Here is a 6,999-nt window from a genome sequence, read left to right as displayed (position 1 = left end):
TTGTTTCACTAAGCTGTAAGTAATTGTCATCGATCCAAGGATTCTTATTGCAAAAAAAAAATACGATGTAGTATGTAGAGTATGATTTTTTAAAGGAAAACTTTGTCTGAAGTGATAATTTTTTCGATATACATATGTACTGTTGTACAAGCGCAGTGAATAAGTCAAAATGCGTTTCCTTAAGCTCAGATGGGCTGTAGGAAAAAACTTTTCCCCTGTTGTAAATAACTTCGACTTACTTTGAAGATCGCCCTCCAATTTCGAGTACAAAAAGTGTCATAAATGGACAAATCATTACGATCACAATATTTGGGCAACATATAGGTTCTTTCACGGTTCCGGTCACGCTCGGAACATATTTGAAGACTAGCCTTTCCATGTTTCAAACCAGGTAATATTGTTGACTGTATTGTTTTGGCTAGCGCGGAAATGACCTTACTACATTTGTATTTATAAGAATGTGTAATACCTGTGTGACTATTAGATAATCAAACTTAGAACTTATAAAAATATTATAATTTTAATCTTCCAACAAAATTTTAGCAAAAATCCGGGCCCCTACGCATGAAAACCACTTGTTGAATCTTGAATCCATATTTCTATTTGAAGATAATTTGAAAATCAAGATTTTTTCGAAAAAGATTAGTGGGAAAATTAAAGCGGAATTACTGTGAATAACAAAACTAACGACTCTAGTTTATGCACGACTTCTTGAAATGGCGTCTCCGTTGAGCGCCTTTTTTAAATAAGCTGGGAGGTAAACGATCATAAGTTGCCAAATTTTGAAGAGTTGTTTACGTCGAGTGGAAACTGTCCGTAATAACCGATGAAAGGCGTATGGTTCTAAATTCTTTAAGTGGCTCTCGTCTTCTTTTCTCTAAATTCAATTATAGGGAACATAATTATGTATTAGGAATGCTTAAAAACTCTTTATAGCCATGCAATTGCGATCGGCTGAGGCTCCTTTAGGTTTGCCGACAGGATAGCATTCGGTCCGGCGAAGAGAAGATATGTACCCATGCAATATTTTTCGGCGTAATTATTTTTTCTATAATCTAAGTGACGACGAAGAGTAACTCTACCATCTCCGTTGAACCCGTTGGTTGGCTTCCTTTTAAAGAATCTACCCATTTCTGGAAAATAATTTTGTGGATTATCTGGCAGAGTCAAAATCGATGCCTTGCTATGCGTATCGCTTTTTTGCAGGCTCTCGAGCTATTTCTATAAGACTAGCGGTTAAAACGGATTCATTATCTCCTAATCTTGAAGATTTCTTCGCTCCACCAAAAAGAATATTGCTTCCTTACGAAGCTGTAACGACAAGCGACCTTAAATTCCGAACTCGAGGCCTACACGATTTTGTTTAATTTAGCTTATTGCTTATTCAAGGGCTTGAAACCCCAATCAATTTAATGTACTTTGTTTTTGTTCTTTAAAAATATGTACATACGCATTTGTACGTACTTTTAAGCGAATTTTCAACATTTACTTAAAGCAATGTAAAAGCAATTACAAAAATATTCAGTCGCACACATTTGAAACTTCATAGTGAATGGTAGCGAAATATGTACTTATTTATGTAAGCATGATAAGCAAATATACTTCCATATCTATTTATTCCTTTCGCCGCTGTGAATTGAAATACTTTTTCTTCCTTGTTTCGACAGTAAAAGGCTTGTAAAACTTTCCCAGCAGGCAACCACTAGCTGGACAGACAAGCCAACGGCGCCCGATAGCTGACAGCAATCGTTGTTAGCAGAAATTGGATCACTTTCTAAAATAGATATTCACTTATACATACATACAATTAGGCTAACTGAGGAGTACTTTAGTTTTATGACCTCTTATTTCTATGCGCTCGATCCGTCAAGCAGTGCGCCATTATACTACGACGCTAACCGTCATCCACAGTAGCGGCGCTGGCATTCAAAAGCATTTTGCTCACACACCCAACGAATGCGAAACGTCGACGGGCATGCGAAAAGCTCTTAAATCTTAATGATGTTACTGTCACAGCAAAGTTACTAAATGTGTAATAAATACTAAAATATGTGCATACATAGAGTATATGCTTGTGTGTGAGTCGCCGGTTGCAATCATTTATAGGGGAAAACTTAATGGTGGCAAAAGCAAGGTAAGGAGCTGCGGGTATAAAATAGACCTTGCAGCGTTGCCTGTGCATAGCATTGGGAAGTGTAAGCGACTATAACATACATAGTTGACGCATAGGAATAAAGGCTGGAATTTACTTGTATACCTGTTAGGTTGTATATATGTATACTGCAAGTGCAAGTTGCAACTTATGCAACTGCCTTTTTTTCCCTATAGCATATACTCACACGTACTAAATACATCGTCTTTATATGTAGTACCACAGTCTTAGCTCCTGCCCTATTTTGACAGCACCAAGGCTTAAATAATAGTGTGTTGTGTAAAAAAAAGTTCATCAAAATGTTGCTATCTTCCGTTTTCAGCTGCTCTAACTCAACCACTTCTATTAAATCACTCAATTACAAATTTAAAAAATGTGATCATTATTGCTGGTAATAAATTTTTAAGTTCTTCACTTAAGTCTTTTGTTTTCATTTGTAACATTTCTATCTTGGTTTGTCCATATGTGCACATATACCTAATTTGCACGTACATAAAAACAACAAGAGGAGGTATTTTACTCTTGCAAATGAAGATGTATACTTTGCAGCTAATTTTTTTACCACTTTATTTTAATTTGAGGTAGTAGGAATACACGCATAGCTTTTCGCTATATTTTCGGTTATAAATTGTGCAAAGGAAAGCCTTGAGCAGACTCTGATTATTCAAAGAAAAACTTGGTTATTATCCCATAAATTGTAACACAATGAACAATTGAAGATAAATTATATTTCAGTTAAATTCAATTTTATAATTTCTTTGCAAGCTATAGAAGCTGCCTTTATGCAGAATCATATCGGTCGATATTTACAATTTCCTTAGAAATAAAAGGGTCTCTGAAAGTTCTGTTGAATCAATTGTCAAACTTTAGGTTACTGGAAAGAAAGACATTCTTTGTAGGCTACCACTTGACATGAAAGCACTGTCTACCGACTACATCATACTTCTCGAAGACCCAGGTAATCTCCCACGAAATTCTTAACCCTCTAGTAGGCCAATTTTTGTATGAGTTGATAAATTCAGGAATGGGTTATTGTAGCACGAGAAATCCAAAAATTATGTCCATTTCGATCTGTGACAGTAACTTTTTCCTACAGGGGAGAAAAACCAAGACCGTCTGGAGACGGACTCGCCGATATACTTTGACGTATTTTCAGCTTTCTCTTACACAATGTTGACCTACGAACCGGCAGTCCCGTCTGCAGACGGTCAAAAATGCAAACTGTTCGAAAGCAATTTCCTCCATTTCGAATGGTGAAATAATTATAAAACTTATATCAAAATACTGTGCTTTTAACTACGAAACCCTCTGAATATTTTGTATAAAAAAATGTTTCAAAAGAAAAAATTTCTTTAATTACGAAATTACTTAATAGCAAGAAATAATTAATTTAACCGAGTCTTTCACAATCTGTGATTCAACTGCCGATTAAAATAAAACGGATTGACATAACATATAGAAAAAAGTTATTATAGGTGCACTAAATACGTGTTTAGTTAAGAGGGTTAAGCTGAAGTGGCTGAAATCCGGGAAATACCCAGCGCTTGGGGACTTGGCTATCTTTACAGATAGATTAAAGCTGAAATACGGATTAAGTGCAGCGATATCCATTGAGAAACTCAATCTGAAACTATCCATTTGCTTAGCAGACCACGCAAGCGCATATAACAATGTAGAAAGGCAGTCGCTATCCCTATACTCTGATAAGAGTAGGCCGCCAATTTTGATTAATACAATGGGTCACATCGCAGAATGTGTATCAAGCGGCGACGAAGAGCGCACGGCTCACGGAAACCTAAAACAGATTTATCCAAAATTACCATGCGAAAGCTTAGCGGAGACGGAGTTGTACATAACCGTTTATGATTACCAGACATATATGGAATACCTTCGACCCCCATAAAAATAGGGCATTGTTAGTTAATGAGCAAGGAGAATACCTACAAACTCGCGGCTGTCTCCACAAGACACTAATCCCCACGTGGATATGCATGCTAAAAGCATCGGCATACTTATCAACAGGTTCTACCGGAGCTACAAGGACCCGTGCCCAAAAGAGGCAGTTGCACCAGTGTCGAAAAACGAAGTCTGAGTTACGATAATACATATTAGTTCACTGGAAGGACCATTCTTCTGGCATGTGTTATTATCAGGCAATGGCAAGAGGCGTTAAGAAGTGAGAGCATTCCATTCAATTCCATTCTTTTTGCAGGGAAAGGAGGGCCTAAATTAGGATGGAGCGCTATTATTTATTTGTTTTTATAAACTCTCCGCTGACTATGGATTTCTCTAAAGACTTTCAACAGACTTTGATGTAATAAAACGTGAATGGACGAACCACCATAAAGCCTCTTAACTGTGGATAGTACCCTCCTGGATCATTCTTCAGAATTTTGATTCCAGTATGAGTGGCATACTATAAGGCGAAGGAGTCTATAGTTGGAGTATTTTTTTATATTCGTGAAATAACTCATACGACCTTAGTAGGGTAAGCGTGCCTTTAGGTGCTTTCGAGGGAACTATTCTACGTAAGATCCATGCCCCAGGTCGCGGTGGCGACAGGTACCGAAGAAAATGTAATGACGAAATCTATGGGCTCTTTTAACAATATGAACATAGTTAAGCCCACAAAAATATGATGATTACGCAGGCTTAGGCATGTTGTACGCATGGTTGATGAGGCTGCAGTGAACAGATTCTTCGACTCGTCAACCATGGGTTAAGGACGAAAGCAAAGACGCCTACGAATGAACAGCTGGCTAAAATCCGCTAGGGTGAGAGGAAAGTCATTTGAACTCGTTTGGAAGTAATTTCCTTACAAATAAACGAAGTTTTGTTAAATAAATCAGTTTTCTGGGAAGTGAAGACACTAACGTATTATATCTCTTAGCAAAATTTTCTTAAAAGGCCTAAAGATTGGCTGCATAGGCTGTCTTTAATAGTCGTTTTTTTTCACTGTGATGCCTAGAAAAGGGCCAAGTATCGCAAATTGTATACATGCTCACATGAATGGTACATAGATTTTTTAATAAAATTGTTATTATATTTTTTATACACATTGTTCCTGGGCCTATATGGGATAGCGGTATATCCCCAAATGCATTCAAGTGTACTTATCTACATCCATATGGCCACCACTGCAGTCAACCAAAACACGCGCAATCATCAAAAATTGCCTTAATTGCTTTAATTTTCTAATAAATAGTACACACAACAATTCTATACAAAAGCACGTCGGAATACAAAAAATTTTAATCAACCAGCTAAAACCAACTTTCATAAATCACAAAAATGAGTATGCACTTTTGCTCACACAGACGTACGCGAGCGCACCCGAAAATTATTTTAAAAAACTTGTAAAATTTTGACAAACTCATTTCCCGCCCAATGAATTTTATACAAAAACATTTACACCCAGTTTTAGAACTACATATGTAACTAAAAACAGCAACAAAGGCGCGCTTTAAGCGAACTCAAATTAAAATGTTCAACAACTAAACATCCTAAGCGCAAACAGCCAACCAAAAATCATCAAGATACCAACACTTGCACATACAACTACAACAACAGACAAAAAAAAAATAACGAGTTGACAAATGACAAGTGTGGCTGAATTAAACAAACAAAAACCATAAATTCAGCATTGACAACAAATATGTATGTATGTATTTTTCATGTACAGTAAACAATAGAGCACAGTGGACATTTTTAAGTGGAGATGTAGAGGCCTGCGCAACAGGTGCGCCACATTTGCGGGTGGATGAGAAAGGTTGAGCTGTTGACACATTGCCAAGTAAACAAATAGACAGACAGACTAGTGTCGACGACGGGCAAACGCGCTGGCGGAACTGAAATGCTTATTTATTTTCTGTTTATTTGTTAGGTGTGAAGCAAAAATTATCAACTGTGAAATTAAACAGCGAGCAGCATTGACTCATAAACTAGAAAAAAAAAAGTATTAACTGAAGTACAACATAATTTAAATCGAATTAAAAGTGTGCTCCCTTTAGGGTCATTTGCGTACACAGCCTTACTTGCATAAATAGTAAATATAAAGTTGTACTAGAGCATAATGATAAATAAATACCTCAACTTAGGAGCTACAGATTGTACTTTTCGAAGGTTTAAAAATCCACCAGGAAAAAACTGACATTTCAAACAAAAAAGTGACATAGTCGAAAATAACACTTTATAAAAAAATGAAACTAAATAATAGCTTTGACAAATAATAATGTACAGTGACTGCCAAGTTGCACAATCACAACACTTTACGCAGCAAAAAAAAAATAGATCGTCAAAAAGAAAGCAGAAAACTTTTCAGCTAGCATTAAATTGCTCGCCTAGCGCAAACACTTGTAGTTGCACACACACATATTCACACATGCATACAGAGAGTAAACGCAAAAAAAAACAAAGTTTCAATGCTTTTCGGTGGTTAATTTAAGGTGATAATTGCTTTTTAATGTGACACAACTAAATTTTTGGGTAACACAATATTTAGCCAACCAACCAACCAACCAACCGACCATCAGTCCAAACTATTAAAAGGAAATGCTGAAATACAACTAAATACCCACCAAAATACCGGATGTGCGCCTATGCGCATGTGCAGCCAAGTGACGCCCCCAAAAACGAGCAAAGTGTAGAGCAATTATTTTCAAATTTCGGCATTTCATTTGAGTTTATGTGCGACTATTTATTTTATGTCACTTTGACAAATTTAGATTTCTCATACATAATTTGGAAGATTTTTTTTTTTTTTTTGTCACAAAAGTGTGGTAATACTGGAAATGTTTGCCTTTATACGTTTTTTATTTTTCTTGCCCTTTTAGATTTTCGTGTCGCTG

This window comes from Rhagoletis zephyria, unplaced genomic scaffold, assembly GCF_001687245.7.
Source record: "Rhagoletis zephyria isolate East Lansing unplaced genomic scaffold, Rhagoletis_zephyria_1.1 Rzeph_scaffold_00018, whole genome shotgun sequence".
NCBI lineage: Eukaryota > Metazoa > Arthropoda > Insecta > Diptera > Tephritidae > Rhagoletis > Rhagoletis zephyria.
The sequence above is the reverse complement of the archived record's forward strand: the minus strand, read 5'-3'. Positions refer to the sequence as shown.